This window comes from Neofelis nebulosa, chromosome 17 (genome assembly GCF_028018385.1).
Source record: "Neofelis nebulosa isolate mNeoNeb1 chromosome 17, mNeoNeb1.pri, whole genome shotgun sequence".
In the NCBI taxonomy this organism is placed as follows: domain Eukaryota; kingdom Metazoa; phylum Chordata; class Mammalia; order Carnivora; family Felidae; genus Neofelis; species Neofelis nebulosa.
Window position 1 is genome coordinate 38431022 of NC_080798.1, and position 20057 is coordinate 38451078.

Consider the following 20057-nt stretch of genomic DNA (forward strand, 5'->3'; position numbering starts at 1 on the left):
TACAAAATGGAGTAGACACAGGATCTCTCTCTGTTCTCCACCAATGAGGGTGCAATGAGAAGATGGCTATTCTGTCTCTATTATTTATGTATTGCTGTTTCTAGGATAATTCATCTTCACTGAGCCTTGATTTTTTTCACTGGTCAAATATGGTTGCAGACTAAAAATAAAGCATCAATCAGTCTCTAAAGATATGTTCTAAATGTGCTAGAGATATGTTTATCATTATCATCATCCTCCTCACCGTAATCACCATGTCTGATTGCACAAAAATTTAATAAACTTTCCTACTTAGAAGGTGGTAGAGAACGCCCCTTTCTTAGCAGTTTATAAATAGCATAAAACTGGAAAAACTTTTGGGTGTCATTAAAGTTTCTTAACTCTAACAGAGGCAGAGATATTTTTCTCATTTTTTAAAGTTCCAGTTCATGACAGACTTTATGGGGTGAGTCATAAGAATTTATAAAATAGGCTATAAATACAGCCCTTTAGTACGATCACAGGTGAGAATGTCATAATATTACAAGATTACACAATGGGAGGAACTTGATGGGGGAGAAAATGACTTTGTTTAAATTCAGTTTAAAGTCTACCTCAACTATTTAAAGATGCCCCTTGCTGCCTATGTAGATATTTCACACATCTGCCTGGTTGACTTTATGATAAAGGCTCCCAAGAATTGCTAAACATCCTAGAAGTCCTGATTCAACATAGTCAACAAGCATGCATTAAACACCAAATGTGGACCAAGCACAGTGCTAGATGCTCCTTCCTTCTTCTATCCTCTAATCTTCAGTTTCTTTTTGTTTGTTTGTTTGTTTGTTTGTTTGTTTGTTTGAGAGAGAGAGAGAGCACAGCCAGCAAGTGCAGGGGAGGAGCAAACAGAGAAGAGAGAGAGAATCCCAGTATGTTGCGTATGGTCAGCACAGAGACCAACATGGGACTCAAACTCACGAACCATGAGATCATGACCTGAGCTGAAATCAAGAGTTGGATGCTTAACCTATGGAGCCACTCAGGTGTCCCTTCCCTTTGGTTTCTTACAGAATGAAGAAGGGAAAAATGAAACCCTTAGAGGACATTTTAAGCAACATAACTAGTGAACAGCAGAACCAGAATGAATATTCATGTTTGATTCACTCTGAAGTCTATGTGTGCACCAGCTACAGGAAGGGCTTACCTTATTCATATATAAAGTAGGGGTGATATTAATACTGGATAATAGGATTCTTGAGAGGACTAGAGTAGATGATAAGCATGGCATACTTTGTCAATACGTGTGTGCTGCCCACTAAGTATCAGGGATCAAGACTCTACTATCATTTGTATGATAGTGACATCATTGAATGCCACCTTTGCACTCAATTTTCTGAACCCAAAATTGTGATTATTTTTCTTATTTTAGAACACACTGATTTAACATCTTACAAATGCCTATATATACGTGTGTGTGTGTATGTGTGTATATATACACATATATATACATACATATGTGTGTATATATACATCCTAATATAATATATACTATTATATATTATATAACATATAGTATTTTAGTATATAGTATTATAATATATATAATTCCATATATTGAAATATATCTAAAGAAATATGATTTATTAAATCAGATGACAAGGAGTTAGACCTCGCTGGAAAGCCAGGGAATAAGAATTCTCCATCTCCCATCTTCTTTATAGACCTCCTGATAGGTTTTTAATCCACCTTTATATTCTAGCAAACTTTTTTCTGCTCTGTTGTTTAAGGGCATGGCCTGAGTTTCTGGTTGTTTACATTAAGACTACCAGGAGAGTCCCAGACCATAGGCTCCATATGCATTAATAATCTTATCGTGGGGCACCTGGGTGGCTCAGTCGGTTAAGCATCTGACTCTTGATCTAGGCTCAGGTCATAATCTTGCTGTTCGTGAGATCAAGCCCCACATCAGGCTCTACCTGCTGATGGCACAGAGGCTGCCTGGGATTCTCTCTCTCCCTCTCTCTCTGCCCCTCCCCTGCTCATGTTGTCTCAAAATAAATGAAAAAACTTAAAAAAATAATAATCTCATCGTAAAGAACATGGGTCCCAGTCTGACTGCCTCAGACTGCCTGACTGCCTTAATTTCACCATTTACATAGATGTGACTTACTCATGCTATTAGTCTATCTGGGTCTTTGTTACTTAATCTGTAAATTGGGAATTATAATGGGTTTTGTGAGTTTTAAATGAGGTACTGCATATAAAGCACTTACTACCGTGCCTGACACATAATAATTGCTCAGTAAATCTATTATTTAAAAATCTGTAATCTTATCATTACTTATCTGGACATGATAATAAGTTTCTCCTGATGATTCCCTAGTCCCCTCTCAGGCCCAAGGTAGCATCCATTTCACTCCTTGGTTCTCTGTCCCTCAACAAGTTCATCTGGATTTTCCTATCCGTAGAAGGAAACATAGAAGATGCCAGTTTGAGTGATTTAAAATAAAGCTGAGAAGGAAAAGCAAGTGTGGGGGAATGGGGAACGAAACCTGCATGTCTGGCACCATTTCAGATGTTTATTTTTCCACCAACTTTTCTGACCAAAATCTCTGTCTCGTGAAGTCACCACTGCGGGTCCACAGATTTAGTGGACACATTCAATTTTGTATTATTGTTGAGTAACATGATGGTTCTTAACCATAGTTAAAACTGATTGCATTTTAACATATTTTTAAGACTTATTCCACAACTAAAGATTACATTTAAAAACTGAAAGCATGCCATGTTTAGGAATGTTCTCAGAAGACACTCAGTCCACCATCCACCCGCACCCCAAGCACACACACGAGAGCCACAGCACTGCATCTCTGGCTGCAAAGGCTCACCTTGCTTTCCTCCAGTCCTCTAAGCTGCCACCATCCACTGCATTGCCTCGCATCCTCCCCTCCCCTCCCTCTCATTCCACTCTGTCATACAGCTACAACAGCAGCAATAAAGGGCAATACTTAAACATGAAACTGTACTATAGGCTCTTTCCTTAAGTCAGTTAATAGAAAATCATTTCAAAGAAAAACAGAATGGGTTAAGAAAACAAACCTGGAGTAACGACTGAAATATTAGGATCCAGGGTACTGTGTAAATTCTCAGAATGTCATGATTGGGGCTAGATACCTGGGAAGTAGATCCATAAGCCACTCTGTCTTCTGGGATTCCCAGTGTCTTTCTGAATAGCAGCACAGAGAAGTATAATCAGAGAAACCAGAGAACCTTCAGTGGAATCTCCCTGAAATCATGTACTATTCATAATCTCACAGTCTTGTCTGTAAATAGGACAGAATATCTTCTTCACAGAGTGGTGCTTTGCAGTAAATGAGTTGATACATGACTCACATTAGGCAAATAAATAAATGAGTAATAAAATAAATGATGAGCCAGTTTTTCAATCTGTAAGAGATGCCTTCAAGCCTAGAGTAACTGTGGACATAAATTTCTAGAAATGGAAATATATAAATAAGGGCTATCATTCACATCTTTTAGTAGTCTTGGGAATGACAGAACTTCACAAATGACACCAGAAAGATATTGCAAAACCCTTGGTAATATTTGTCTATTCCCATCTTCACCTCTTTCAAACTACCTGCTAGTCTGAGTACCTCCATGGAGCACAGACTCTGAGTAATGACATGAAAGGCTATACTGGGTTTCTCAGCACACACCTCATCCATACAGATCCCTCTTCAAGGCTTCTGAGTCATTCTTTTCCTTACGGATGTTCCATTTTCTGTAGCTAAACATTTGCCAGACTTTCACTTTTTTAGGACAAGGGGACATTTTTGATTCATATATTACAATGTCACATTGGTTAGATTTTGCACTGTAGTTACTCAATGACTGGTTGTAGGCAAGATGCACAAACATGTATCAAGCATAGGTTATGATTATATGTGTAATAGGGTGCTAAAGAAATAAATACAAGGGAAAGCAATAAATGGGACAGGAAAGAAATAAAAAATAAGGAAGAATTATTTTGGTTCTTAAATCTACCGAAAAGTTCAATGCCTTCTAATTTGTATCTTAAAAGTCATAGGATCTGTATCTCCAGTATTCAAGTCTCCACTCTAATTTCTTAAAAGTTTGCATGCATTGGATTTGCTGTTCCTATGCAGAATTACTTAAAATGTGTTAGAGAAAAGATCTCGTTCTGAGAAGAACAGAATATACTTTGGAGAGCCATCTTCCTGCCACAGTAAGAAGGAAAAGAATTCTTATTAACACAGTGGGAAGTGGCATGTGACAAAATGGGCTCCTTGGGTCATGTTAACATCAATTCTAATGACGGAAGTTTTGGAAATACACATTCTCCATCGAGTACAATGAATATGTTTTAGAAGCCCTGTTTAAACTTTCTCATTTTATTCTAACAAATTTCCTGGTTTGCTTCAATACTACTGTTTCTGTAACCTATAGTAGTATGTCTTAGAAGTAAATGGTGAAAGCTTCATCATCTTACTTTGTGAAATTAAAGCTATAGAGGCAAGAAAATTCCTACCTAGATGCATAGCACCTTGTTTGGAGACTCCACTTTAACATACATCATTCTGACCATGAACACAAATTGATGTCACCAGTTTACCCAATGAAGAGTAGCTTACAGAGAGAAGTAAATACAGGAAGACACCATTGGTGCAGCAGCTGAGAGTAGATCCAGATAGACCACTGGATATCACTGCGCTGGGACAAGGCACCCTATTCTGCATTGCTGCCACCACTGATATTAAATAACAATGTTTACCTGAAACATGTAATATGTTTCCTCAATTAACACAGCTCAACTATTTATATTTCATACCAGCTTGTGGCACAAAATTCCACATGTGTATGTGTATTTTGTTTTCAATATGCAAGTATTATAGGTGCATATCCATTTAAAGCATCTCCTACCTCCTCTTCCCCATCCCACCCCTAACACTATGTACAGTGAACCTCTATCCCCTATTCAGTTTACCGCTTCTTGGTCTATAACAATGTTAAGAACATTTTCAGGACTTTTAGAACTAAGTTCCTAAAGTCAAGGAGACTTTTCTTTTCACTCCCAATGACTTCAGTGCAACATGAGCCAAATGTGCAGGTTTAATTGTGCAGTGTGCAAAACCAGCTACACTGATTATCTTAGCAATCAGATAAACTGATAAGAAGTTTCTTAAAAAAGTTATTCTGGACTATATTCTTTCACTATAATATTTAGGTTTTTTTATTATTTTTTAAATGTTTGTTTATTTTTGAGAGAGAGAGAGAGAGAAAGAGTGTGAGCGGGTGAGGGGCAGAGAGAGGAAGACAGAGAATCTGAAGCAGGCTCCAGGCTCTGAGCTGTCAGCACAGAGCCTGACGTGGGGCTCGAACTCGCATACTGAGAGATCATGACCTGAGCCAAAGTCAGACACTCAACCCACTGAGCTACCCAGGCAACCTGCCACTATAATATTTGTGAAACATGCGATGATTTTTCCAGGGAATGGCCCTCCCGTTCTTAACTTCTCTAAGCCAATTTATATAACCAATACTCACTTTCTTCATCTAAAAATGAGAACAATATGATTGCCTTCTTTTAAAGATTAGGTGAATCCAAAATTAGATAACACATTCTAAATTTCCTCACACTTTTTGGGGCACCTGGGTGGCTCAGTTGGTTAAGCATATGACTTTGGCTCAGGTCATGATCTCACGGCTTGTGAGTTCCAGCCCCTCACGGGCTCTGTTCTGACAGCTCAAAGCCTGGAGCCTGCTTCAGATTCTGTATGTTCCCCTCCCTCCCTCCCTCTCTCCCTTTCCCCTACTCATTTTCTCTCTCTCTCTCTCTCTCTCTCTCTCTCTCTCTCTCAAAAATATATAAAAACATAAAAATTTTAAATTTCCTCACACTTTTTAAAAATGGTTTTACACTGAGTATTTATCATTATTTCTAGAATACACTCTGCCAAATATCTTGGTATTTTTAAGTAACAACAACAGAATATTTGAAAGATTCTGGTTTTTTGGTGTCCATATGGAGATAGACATAATGTTGTAGTATTTCGACTTACTGTTTTCACCTAAAGAGGGAAGCAGATCCACCCAACCCAATCAATCTCAGGTATCTTTTACTTTATTTAGGGTCAAGTGTAGAAATCTCAGATTTCAATTCTGTCAGTTCATATGAGGTTCCAGTTTTTGAGCATGTGTTTTGTTTTATAGTTTATCCCACTTATACCTTGGGAAAATAGCAGCCTAAAGCCATAGTCTCATGTGTAACTTTCTGTAGCTGCAGAACCAAAACACAAACAACAACAAAAAAGAGAATTACTTAGGGTAAATCTCAGGTAAATTTGATTCGTGGTTAATTCTTCCATATTTACATAATGTCTTTGGAGAAATTATAATTTTATCCTTGAGTCATCGAAATAATTATTCATAACTGAAAATTCTAAATATGATATTATAGCAAATATATGAAAAAAGTAGAATACATTTTTACACAATATGAAGGTATTAAATATAAGTTTTTATTTTTATGTTTTTTTTTAATTTCAGTAAAGTTTTAGTGGCTACTTCTTTTAGGGAAGAAGCTAAATGTTTGAATAGAGACTCTCCTCTTAGATGTACTGGTGTGACCTTTGCATTGTTTACAATGAAAAGTAGCAAGCTCCGTAATGAAGTCACATCGCAGTAAGTCCAAATGCGCCTGGGAAAGGGGGAGGGGTGGCCAGAGATGACACTAAGAGGATATAGTATCTCTTTAAGGACAGGAAGAATAAGCAGGATTTTTCCAGGTGAAATATGTAAGGACAGCATCCTCAGCATAAAAAAAAATGCACATAGAAAATCTTGAGAGTTTGGATTTGTTTAGGAAACTATAAAATTAAAGGACTAGATTAGTGTGGGGAGAGCTCAGGTCTGACAGATGAGAATTCTGTCTTTTCTTTCCCATCCTTTCTTCCATCTTGGCCCTTACATGGCCTCGTTCTCATGTCACTGAGTCTATAGGTAAAGAAAGACAATGAAAGTAAGTAAGTTTTTTCAAAGCTTACAGTCATAGATGCATGACGAAAAAAAGAAAAGGGCTGAGATACATAAAATATTACAAAAATCTTCACATCAAAAGAAGCAGCAAATATGAAAAGTCTGAGTTAGGAATAGTGTGCTTGAAGACCTTAACAGAGGATGGTGTGGTTGAAGTTCAAGACTCAACAGGGGAAGGGCCTCAGGGAATACATCATGAAAGACCTTGGAAACTGTATGAAGGATTTTTTTTTCACCTGTAGGAAATGGGAAGCCACTTGAAAAAATATAGAAGGAGAGTGATACGATCTAAAACATAGCTGAATTTCGTAGATCTTTTTGTGATGTAGAAATATGCTCTGAGCCATCCAATATGGTGACCCCTAGCTACATGTGGCTGTTTAGCCTGTGAAATCCTGCAAGTATAACTGAGGAATAGAAATGTGTATTTTATGAAGTTTAAAGTAATTCTATTCCAATTCAAAGATCCACGTGTGACCAGTGGCTAACCTACTGGTCAACACACAGATCTAAACTGAGTTAATGATCATTTTGGCAGCTGTGTGAATATCAAGGCATAAGAGACTGGCAAATGGGACTCTTGCAACTACTCACATTAGAGATGATGGTGCTTGAGCTTAGAAAGTAAAATAAACATAACATGGTAATTGTTTGGATGTGGGAACTAAAGGAGGTGGAAGAATATTGAAGAAATACCCTTATGAAAGGCTCACAGCCTTTTCCTCTTCTCAGGGGAAATCTAAAAGTGGAGAACATTCTTTAACTCTGTTAAATGTCTTCTGGGGGCTTCCAATCATGCCAATAATGACTTTTCTTTATATGAAAGGATACTGAAAGTTAATGAGGCTACATTAACAATAAAACAGAGATGGTGTGAAATTAAAAAAAAAAAAAGTACTCATTATGTATCAGTCTAGACCATAGTACCATACCCAGAATTAAGATTGAGTAATATATTTAATGTATTTATTGTGGTCTTCCTAATTTTCAGCTTCTCTGGTAACCCCGTGTATTAAATTCTTACTTAATCCTCTATATAAATGACTGGAGTAGCCCATATAAATTGTCCTGACTCTCAATGTCTATGGTTGTAAAATTAAGATAATACACATTCTTCCTCAGTCATAAAGTTACTGAGATAGTAAGTATAAAATCCTGACTATAGTATCTGACACTAAATGTCGGAAAGCTATAAGGATGGTGGTGTTTGATTATATATCTGTCCAATTTTGGTCAAAATCACTTACTGTACAAAAGAAAAAAGTATTTATTAAAAACATGCACACCCTTGGGGCGCCTGGGTGGCGCAGTCGGTTAAGCGTCCGACTTGAGCCAGGTCGCGATCTCGCGGTCCGTGAGTTCGAGCCCCGCGTCAGGCTCTGGGCTGATGGCTCGGAGCCTGGAGCCTGTTTCCGATTCTGTGTCTCCCTCTCTCTCTGCCCCTCCCCCGTTCATGCTCTGTCTCTCTCTGTCCCAAAAATAAAAAAGAAAAAAAAAAAAAAAACATGCACACCCAAGAAATAATACAAATATATTTTAAATATTAACTATATTAAAGCAGGTGTTTTTAATGCATAAAATTGTATATATATTGAAATTTTAATTAGACATTTAGTAAATTCTGAATCATTTAATAAATGCTAAGGAGTTATGCTAAATGATAGGAATTAATAGGTGGACAAGATGTGGCCTGTTAAATCTTAAGGGCTGGAAATGAATTTACATTGGAATAGCCTGTTTACCCATGTGATATACAATAGTACTAATATAAGCACACCGTTCCAGTGTCAGGCAGATGTAATTTGTCTAGGGGGAAAAATATTTTCCACTAAAAATACCCATCTTTAAGCACAATGCCTGCCCGCATTGTCTAACTTAATCTTGTACATTTAAGCAAGTGCAAAGCCCAATATCATGCACGTGATATTTAATACGGGTGATCTAGACAGGCTTCTTCTTTTTCCAGTGAGCATATCTCCCACACTTCACCATACTTTGGGGCCTGCTCCCTTTCCATACCTGCTCTGTCCTACTGTCTTCACAGGGACATTTAGATCTATTGCTGTCTTTTGCACCATTAAATATATTTTCCCTAACTCTGATCCTTCCTAAGGACTTTCCTAAATCTTATTTACTGTGAAGCTACACCCCTCAGCAGACTATCCCAAAACTTGATTTGAATCTAGAAGCCCATTTGGAAGGCACTTCAACTTGAACCACTCTGCTCCCCAGCAAGCTGGCTCCAGACCCAGAGAATAGAACCAGTAAACTTTTGATGGATGGAGATGACATTTCTCCATTTTTAACGTGTTCTCTTATAAAATATGCAATATTATGTTTCCCCCTGCAACACTAAGTCAAATCTGATTGTCCTTTATCAAAAGCAAGGTTGTATAATACCTTGTGTCAAATCAGAATGTAGAAATATAAGGAAAACTAAAGGCTTGGTTGAAATGACTCCCATAAATATTTGAACATCAGATAAGCATGTCAATCTCCCTTTGTTGGGATGCAAAATAGAGGATTTATTTTGCTTTATGAGAGTAACAATATTAGATAACATTGCTCAGCCTACACAGGCATCTTTGTTTCTCTCAGAATATAAACATTATTATCAAATTTGTTCCCTAGAGAAGACAAAGACTTCACCCATCAGAAAACAAAAACAAAAACAAAAAAACACAAACTTTTTAAACCCAAGATCAGCATTTTCCAATTTTTTTTCCTGTCTCTAGATTCTTAAGCTATTTTTACCACTTAGATCACCCATATTTTATAAAATATTTTATAAATACATGCAGCTTCATAGTTTTGGATAACTATTGCCATACTACACCGATAACATTTCAGCTTACCAATCTGCCACTTCAGTGTTTGCATCTCAAAATGCAGAACAAATACACATTTGCCTAAAGGAAGACACTGTAGTGTGGTGGCAACATGGATTTGGGAGCTACATGGCTAGCAGTATGAATTTAGTCAAATTACTTCACGAATAAAGATGGTTAGTGCTCTTATCCACAGTTGACATGAAGATATTCTGTGCAGATATCTCTTCGAGGAAGGAAGCCTGGGCTGTGTGGGGAGGGGTCAGTAGACACCCTTCAGCTATCCACTCCTTAGAATCTGGATCCTTTGCAGAGAACCTACACTCCGGAGTTCATCTGGAGATGAAACAAGCAGAGGGATGATGCATTCCTCTGATGGCTAACACTCATCCCAGAAAGACCCACTGGATTGGGTCTTTTGCCAGGACTGCAATGCCATTCGATTTCTCCCTCTGCTCATCCTGCTTTTGTCTCCTTCCATTCACAGGTGCTGATCCCTAATAAACATCTTGTATTTCCAATGCATCTACTCCCAGGGAAAACAACCTGCAACAAGTTGTTTAATGGAAATAGGATACGTGTCACTCATAGAGTTAACGTAATGAAGTGTGAACGAGATACATGTGAAGGGCACTATACTAATATGCTAAATAGTCACGAATAAAGATCCACAGATTATTTCCAGTATCACTTGGTGACTATCTAGTCTCATATTGGAGAATACATGTTAGAGTCTGTTAGCACACTACAGTAGCAAGTCTAATACAAGTTAATTTCTCTTTTTAGGGGATTTCATGCTTTTAGACAGAAAAATACTGCTGAAATCGGAGAATTTACCAAGACACTGAAATGAAGAGACCAGTGTTTGGCTAAGGCAGTCACCAGTCACACTTCTAAAAACCCTATATTATACTTATTACTGAGGTGTGGAGAATGGAGGAAAAAATCTATTTTTTTAATAAACTCATGCAAAAAACAAGTAAATTCCCCGCTCCAAGCATGTAAGCATCACACCATTTCTCAGGATGCCCTTTCACAGCTTGTATGGTAGTTATGGGGATTGGCTCCAAAGCTACACTAAAGAAAACTAGTCTTTTCTGGCAGAGTCAACATGAGAATACACTGTCATGGATCCCATGAAAACCAATGTCCTGAGGGCTCTCAGAAAAAATGGACAAAGTCAACTCCTATCTTTAGGGACTTTCTGAGACAGAGTAAGATCCCAGAATTATACGGGAGCCAACTGTTCAAATCAGTGATGAAAATCCAAAATGCTATCAGTCCAGGGTAGGGTTTGGCAAAAAAAAAAAAAAAAAAAAAAAAAAAAATTCTGTAAAGTAAGTATTTTAGGCTCTGTTGGCCATACTATCTCTGTCACAGCTACTCAACTCTGCAGTCATAGGGCATAAAAGAATAAGGGTGGTTGTGTTCTAATAAAACTTCAAAAAAGGGTGGTAGACCAGATTTAGCACACAGGTTATAGTTTATTGACTGCAGGTCTACCGTAATAGAGTAAAAGTATTCACTAAAAGTCATGAGTCCTCCTTTACGTAGGTCCTAAAGAAAAAAAAAAAAGGCAGCTGTTGGGAGGAGGGAGACTCATACAGTAATAAGAAGATAAACCGCCTGTTACACCCAGAAGGGTAAGTATCGTGAAACTCGCAAAGCTCAGTGCATTAGAATCTAGAGCACAGACCAGTACAGGAGCTTCAGGGTCCTGTCTTCCATCATATGCTCCGGATACTCTGCAAAACTACACAAAGTTCAAAGACTGAATGTGCTGCTTACATTTTCTCCTTCTTAAAAAGTGCAATGCGCTTTGGCTAATTAACATACCTGTGGAATCCTAGTGCAAAGGAACTTGAGTTCAAATCAATGTGGCCACAATGTCTTTGATCCCGATAGTGTCCCTTAGGGCACAGTTAGGGAGATGCTGTTGTCAGAGAAAGGCAGTGTATGTCTATTTTGCAAGTTTAACAGGCATACAGGTACTTTTCTATTCTAAAACATGTTTTGCTAAACACTGGTTTGCAGCCTCTATATGGAAAATTTATAGGAAGATGCAATTTTGAGCCAACTGCAAGTGAAGATGCTATTTAGAGCCACTTATAATGAAATAAACCCCTTAGTTATGAATCAGTTATTATATTTCGGTGAACTCCAACTGTTTCTTTCTCACTGCTTAATTTCATTCTAGCTTTTGTTATTATGCCTAAAGAAACCATTTTAACATTTTCTCGCATGCATTTTGAGTATCAAAAATTCCATCTACAAGTTTTCAGCTTTTTGCCTCTAATTGCTCCACTGGTTGGTCTAACTGCTTTAATAAATAATATTATCTGGTGCTGCTGGTCCCAGGATTCTAAGGTCTCTGCATCACATATTATTTATTACTCCTCTAAGGAGAAAAAAGGATTCCTTTTTTACCCAAAGCATTTCTTTACAGAGAGAGAGAGAGGATAAAAGAAAAAGAAAACATTCAAATTAATATAGGGTTTTCTACAGTGTGAGATATTTCCACTTTACCATTATTGGATGTATACGGCTGTTTCTATTCAAATCCATTATGAAATGAGGACACTTCTTCCTTCATATGACCCTAACATTCCAGAATCCATCCTTATTTATCATTTTTAGAAAACATGTATCTAATTAGATAAATGTGAGAGTTGGGTTTTTCATGGCTATTTAGCCAGCCTCCCTACTACAGAATAAGGTCCATGGGGCAGGGGCTCTGTCTTTACAGAAATCCCCTAGTAAAATAAATAAATTCTATATATGACACATATATATACATATACGTGTATGTATACGAAAATGTATATATAGTCTGTGTGTGACTGAATGGATAAATGACTGACTAAATGAAAATATGACTTAATAGATGCATTAAGTAGTATTAGTTGAATTAGCAAGTATAGTGAGATTTGTTTTGGAACAATGATTTGGAAGGGTTGGTATTTTTGATTTGGGACACAATCAAGCTTTTACCTGGCTAAGAGTGTGCAGGAATGAAATGGCCAAATTTTAATTATTTTAAGAAAACTCGGTCCTTGTACTAGATCCTTGCACACAGGTGGTTAAAATGAAAAGAAGTGCAGCCTCTATGGAAAACAGAATGGGAGTTTTAAAAAATAATTTAAAATAGAATTACCATATGATCCAGCAATCTCACTTCTGGGCATTTGTCCAAAACAATTGAAACCAGGATCTCAAAAGATATTAGTACTCCTATGTTCACTGTAGCACTCTTTATAATAGCCAAGATATAGAAACAACCTAAATGACCATCAACAGATGAATGAATAAAGAAAACATGGTATGTTGATAGAACGGAGTAATATTCAGCCTTAAAAAAGGAAATTGTGTAGGGATGCCTGGGTGGCTCAGTCTGTTGCTCATCCGACTTTGGCTCGGGTCATCATCTCACCATTCGTGGGTTCAAGCCCCATGTCGGGCTCTGTGCTGATCGCTCAGAGCCTGGAGCCTGCTTCGGATTCTGTGTCTCCCTCTCTGTCTCTGCCCCTCCTCCCTCGAGCACTCTCTCACTCCCTCTCTCTGTCTCTCTCTCTCTCTCAAGAATAAATATTGAAAAAAAGAAAGGAAATTGTGTAATATGCCATGTCATAGGTGAACATGGAGGCCATTATGCTAAGTGAAATAAGCTAATCACAGAAACGTTAAGTACCGCATGATTCCACTTATGGGAGACAATCCGAAATAGTCAAATTCATAGAAGCATCAAATGGTGGTTGCCAAGGGCTGGCGGAGGGGGGAAATGGGGAGTCTCTAATTAATGGATATAAACTTTCAGTTACACAGGATGAATAAATTCCGGAGATAAGCTCTACAATACTGTACTTACAGTTAACAATACTGTATTGTGCACTTAAAAATCTGTTAAAAGACAGAAATCATGTAAAGTGTTCGTATCACCAAAAAAATAAGAGTAATAATAATAAATAAAAACAAACAAAAAATAGGTCCTTCCCTAAAATGGAAGTTATTGCAAGACTGAGGAGTCAATCAATACACAGTCTACTCTCCAAATTAATGCCAGGTTCTCTACTGAATGAAATATTTCCACTTTTGCATCACTGGGCATCAGGATTGTAAGGAGTGTTTTCAGGAAAAGAGCTCATTAACAGCAAGCTGGATAACCACAGTGAATTAAAAAAATGCCCAAGTACAAGTAGGAACTAAAAATGTAATCTCTTGTGTTGAGTGGGCACTTACTTTCAGGAGAGGAATTGTGACAACAGAGCACTGTGCCTACCATGATCAGGTGTCCGTCTACTCTGCCTGCTGAATGGCCATTATCCCTACTTCTAATTTAAGCAGTTCATGTAGTCTTACCCAAGGTGAAGGCTCTGAAAGAAACAGGAAGCAACTACTAAAAACCCCAGACACATGTCATCTCAACACAGTGGTAACATCAAATACACACTTCTCATAAATTTATTTAAAGGGAAAAACGAACCATAGAGGATTTACATGAAGGCACTGACTTAGAATTTCACACCTACCCTGTGCTAAGAATTTTTACCTTACATAAACAGTTTACTGCACATAACAGCACTTCAGAGTGTCTGTCACTAAGTATGGGCTCAGTAAATATGAGTTGTCATCAGCCTACTCCTCATGCAAGATGCCAGAAGCATGCACAGACATAGTAGTCAATGGTAAGAATAAATTTAGGTCTAAATCCTGGCCCTGCAATCCCTAACACACACACAGGGAACTTTTTCAGAGACTCAGCTTCCTTCTCCATAAAACTAGAATCACACTGATGACTTCACAGCAACTTTTGTGAGAATTAAAGTGAATTGGTACATAATAGTAACTTACACCATGTTTCATTTATGTTATTTTTAGAACATCATTTCTTCTTTTACCTCCATCATCACGATTGTGTTTACAACCAATAGTAACAAAACTCATACAAAGGGGTAGGGCTGAGGAGCAAAGAGCATTCCACCCATGCTCTGATTAATGTCACAGACCTGGTCTATCTTCCTTCCTTGTTGGTATGCATCCTGAATGGAATGAGGCCATTTAGAGAATGCACAGTTTATTATTTCAATTAAAATTGGTCCTGCTCGGCTGTTCCAGCAGGCAGAGACATGGGCGAAGTTACAGAGATCTCAGGGATAGAGTGAGGCAGAGGGACAGAGGATAGGCACTGCGTTGTCAGGAAAACCCAGGTATGCTTCATGGTTCCACTACAGTATTTGTGTGATACTCAGCAATTGAGGCTTTTTATCTGCAGTTTCCTCATCAGTTTGCGATAATGAGAATACATGTTCTATCACAGAGGTGTTAGGGAATGAAATGAGTATACTTAGCACATCCTTGTCACATATTAAGCACTCACCAGTAACAATACTCACTGCAGTAGCAGGGGCGTTTTACACTAACTGAGGTTAGACTATTTAGCAGCTAACTGTTAAAGGAAAAACAGGTAATTCTGCACAGTGAAGCAACCATTTGTAGAGGAAACTCTGCTTACGTAAGTACCAGAGTTAAAAAAAAAAATGTTTATTCTTGAGAGAGAGAGAGAGAGAGAGAGAGCAGGCACACATGGGGGACAGGGGAAGAGAGAAAGGGAGACAGAGGATCTGAAGCAAGCTCTGTGTGTTAGTGCAGACCCCAGTGAGGGTCTCCAACTCACTAACGAGGAGACCATGACATGAGCTGAAGTCAGACGCTTAACCGACTGAGCCACCCAAGAGCACAAATACTGGATTTTTAATTTGTGTTTAGGACATGAAATTGATGGTGGCTTTATTAACTGGCAATGCTAGTAGCTACTATATTTTTTAAATTTAATAACTTATTTCAGTTACCCTGTGAGGGACAGGATATTAACCCAAAATACATATGAGGAAACTGAGTCTAAGAGAATTCCAGAGACCAGCTGCTGGAGGAAGTAGCAATGATAGGATTGCTCAAAATGTAAGCTCAAAATGTATCACCTTTTTAAATATAAATAATTTACCTGACTTCATTCAATATTACTCAGAGACATTTAGTATTGAAAAGAGTAGCAAGTATTTAATTAATGTTCCTGGCAGGGACAAGGTAAGACCCTCCATGCCACTGTCTTCTTTCCCCTGAAAGGGTATAGACAAAGATACAGGTACGAATGTAGTTACAGACACAGGTTTAGGTACTGGTGCAGCCACTCTGGAAAACAGTATGGATGTTCCTCAAAAAATTAAAACTAGTGGGGCGCCTGGGTGGCTCAGTTGGTTAAGCATCTGACTTTGGCCTTGGCCATGATCTGGCCGTTCCCGAGTTTGAGCCCCATGTCAGGCTCTGTGCTGACAGCTCAGAGCCTGGAGCCTGCTTAAGATTCTGTGTCTCCTTCTCTCTCTCTGCCCCTCCTCTGCTCATGTTCTGTCTCTCTCTCTTAAAAATAAACTCTAAAAAAAAAAATAAAACTAGAACTACTCTATGACCCAGCAACTGTCCTACTAGGTATTTATCCAAAGAATAAAAAAAAATGCTGATTTGAAGGGGCACATGCACCCCAATGTTTATATAGCAGCACTATTGACAATAGCCAAAGTATGGAAAGAGCCCAAATAGACTGATTAATGGATAAAGAAGATGTGGTATATACATTCAATGGAACTGTACTCAAAGACCAAAGATCAAAGATATTGCCATTTGCAACAATGTGGATGGAACTAGAGTATATTATACTAAGAAAAATAAGTCAGTGAGAGAAACACAAATATCATGATTGCATTCATATGTGGAAGTTAAAAAACACAACGGATGAAGATAGACGAAAGGAAACAAAAATAAAAATATAGAGGGAGACAAACCACAGAGACTCTTAAATACAGAGAACTTGAGGGTTGTTGGTAGGGTGTTGGGTCAGGGGATGGGCTAAATGGGCAATGGGCATTAAGGAGGGCACTTGCTGGAATGAGCACTGGGTGTTATATGTAAGTGATAAAACACTAAATTCTATTCCTGAAATCATTATTAAACTACATGTTAACAATTTGGATTTAAATTAAAAAAATAAATTAAAAAAAAGTACAGGTTTAGGTATAAGAATTTTAAAATACATGATATTTCCAACTTGATGATGTGCTCTAGAAAGAAGTTGAGTCTTACGGGAAGTTGACCAACCAATAAACAACTGAGTTTTTAAACACAGCAAATGCCATAAAAAGGCCTCTTTCTAACTGCATGTCAAAGTAAACATTCCTCTAAAAGATGGGTACCTTCTTGTCAGCATATAAAATACAACAGTTCTAAAGAGACAATAATCCATAGCTATTTGTCACTCAGTAATTCCCTGAATATCCATGTCCTCTAGTTCTGTTTAAAAAGGTTAAATGGGTCTAAATCTGTCTGCTAGACTTATAAGGAACCATGCATTGCTCTGGCTAGTCAGAAAATTTAATTTTCTACTCAAATTAACCAATTGTGCAAAGAGAGAGGAGAGCTGCTCTCCATAACACAATGAAACGGGCAGGGGGGAGGGGAACAAGTACAGAAAAGCAGAAGTGCTGAAAAATGCAGTTGATGATTCTTACGTTCCCATCCCATGCATCCAATCCGCCTCCATGCACACTGAGGGGGGCTTGCCTTCTGAATCACTCATCAAAGCCCTGTTGCAAAATGCTTTGAAACAGTATTCGCCCCTTCTTTGGGTGGGACCATAGATGCCAAGGAAAAAGCGCTTGCCTGAAATCTATCAGAGGCACAGATGTCAGTGTCATCAGGTGGTATCTTATCTGTCCATCTCTCCAGGTAACATGGCCTCTAATCCCCTTTAGCTTGCCTGAAAACAAAACACTTCTAACTGGACAGTTGTTGCTAACCAGCTTCAAGCGTCCTCTACACCTGCCTTTCAAAGCAGTGGTAATAATAAAAATAACAACAGCAATAACAGTAACAGTTAACTACAGTGATAATCATCATTTGATTCACTGGGAACCGGGAGTTGGTATCGGTAAATCTCCACGTTTGCATCAGTATATGGGTAGATAACAGAATGTGCAAAAATATGTGGGCAACCATAAACCTGGATTTTTAATCAGTTCTGCCAATTTGAGGTTCCTGTCACTGTGGCATGAACAGTTCTTCAGACCTTCTCCTAGCTGATTAAGAGCATATCTCTGCATTGGAAGTGTGTTCCCACTGCCACTATGGATTCCATGTTTGGGGTTTATATGTGATTGCCCCAATATCTGAAACCCCCTTGTCTGTAAGGGCCCCTGACTTGGCATACTCCTGAGCCCTTGTATGTTCCTTGCTAAAAAGCGTAGAAATCGTGTAAAATCAAGGGTTAAAACTGGCCCCATCATTCAGTTCTCCCTTCATTCTGTGTCATGCTTGGAGATGTGAGGCAAGAGGCAACTGCTCCTTTCTGTGTTCTTTCGGAGGACAAGTAGTAAAAACATGAAACAGGAAAGAATATTTAACAAATATTGCCTGTATTTATATATTGGCATCGCAATACAGAGCCATTTCATAACTTCAATATGTAGTCAGAAAATGAATGACCATGCACATTTATTTCTCGGGATACATTTTTCCCTTGTTTTCAACACTTGGCCCTTTGAGAGATACAATTCTCTTAGGCAACTATGGACATCCTGTATGGCTATAGCTTGTTGAACTTCTTCAGAACTGAGAATGGACACCTGACCATTTTTCAAATCCCCAGGTGGGATTTTATCTTCTCAGAGATTGGGCTCTTTTGAGGGAATTTTCTTTTTTTTGTATCCTTTTGGGAAACCCTCTTCATTATCCTGAGTTTTGAAGTGGCTTGTATTAAAACCAGCTTTTCTGGATCTGAAAAGAATTATTTTTTGCCCAAACTATTTGGGGCACCGACTATTCTGTGAGTTTCACTTGTAGCCTCACAGTTTCAATGCCCTTGGGAGTAATGGAAATTTAATACATAAAAAAAAAAAAGTGAATAGATAAAACTTGCAGAAAGCTCACTTATGCAGAGTTTCTGTGATTAGTTGAAACTATATCCATTCAATGAGATGGGATGAACTGACATCTAACTCCCAGATTAAAAGGACAATTCTTTAAGACTGTATTCCTCCCTCTCCCCACCTCTCCCTCTCTCCCTGCTTGTCTCTCCCTACCCCTCTCTTTCTCTCTCTCTTTTCCAACAAGCATTTCTAAGACAATATTTGAAATCTATACTCAAGCACATCATTAGCCAGTTTACATGTTATAGATTTTCAGTGTTCATGTTATGTAGCTTCAGCACCTGTAGTGTCATGTAGATGAATGGCAAAAGAGAAAAGATGTACATAGTTCAACAACAATAACAAAAAAATGGAATTGAGCCTCATTTCTAAAAAAAGCAGAATAACTTTAATAAAGAATCGTTTCATCTTGGGGCACCTGGGTGGCTCAGTTGGTTAAACATCCGACTTCAGCTCAGGTCATGATCTCATGGTTTGTAGGTTCGAGCCCCACGTCGGGCTCTGTGCTGACAGCATAGAGCCTGGAGCCTGCTTCCAATTCTGTGTCTCCCTTTCTCTCTGCTCCTCCCTCACTCATGGTCTCTCTGTCTCTCTCTCTCTCTCTCTCTCTCTCTCTCTCTCTCTCTCTCCCTCTCGCTCTCTCTTCCAAAAATGAATAAACATTAAAAAACAAACGAATTGTTTCATCTTGGGAAAAAATTCTGAGCAGGGAAAATATAAACAAAAGATTTTTTTTTTGTTTAATGGCAAAGAAAGATTTTGTCTAAAAGGGGCCAATCCAGATATGCTGACCTATCAGAAATGCCCATGAAGTGATAAGAAGATAATTTCAAAGCCAAACACTAATGACACAAATAAGATAAGGGCCTCTTAATGAATTGAATGAGGCAGTGGTCTCATGTCTCTCAAGTTCTTATATATATAGTTCACTGTAACTGTCAGAAGAGAAAGAAGACAAACCAGCAATACTTGCCCAATACTAGAAAAAAAAATGCAATTTTGTATTTTCACTGAGTTCTCTGAAAGCTGCAATGGCTTCATTCATCTTGATATTCCTGGCTCTGGGTATTGCATGTAGCTCTTAGTAGGTGTGTGTGAACATGTGTGCCTGGGCACGTACGTGCACACACACATGCAGACATTGTGCTGACCAAAATCCCTCAGTCACGTGAGCTGACCAAAATCCCTCAGTCACGTGAGCTAATTACCAAAGGCAGCCACA

The 20057-nt window shown here is 38.3% G+C and overlaps 1 protein-coding gene across 5 annotated transcripts in view; it reads right to left on the reverse strand.

Annotated features, from left to right (window-relative positions):
* CDH8 (cadherin 8) overlaps positions 1-20057 on the reverse strand; it is a 361133-nt gene that overhangs the window by 141314 nt on the left and 199762 nt on the right. The window lies entirely within an intron of this gene.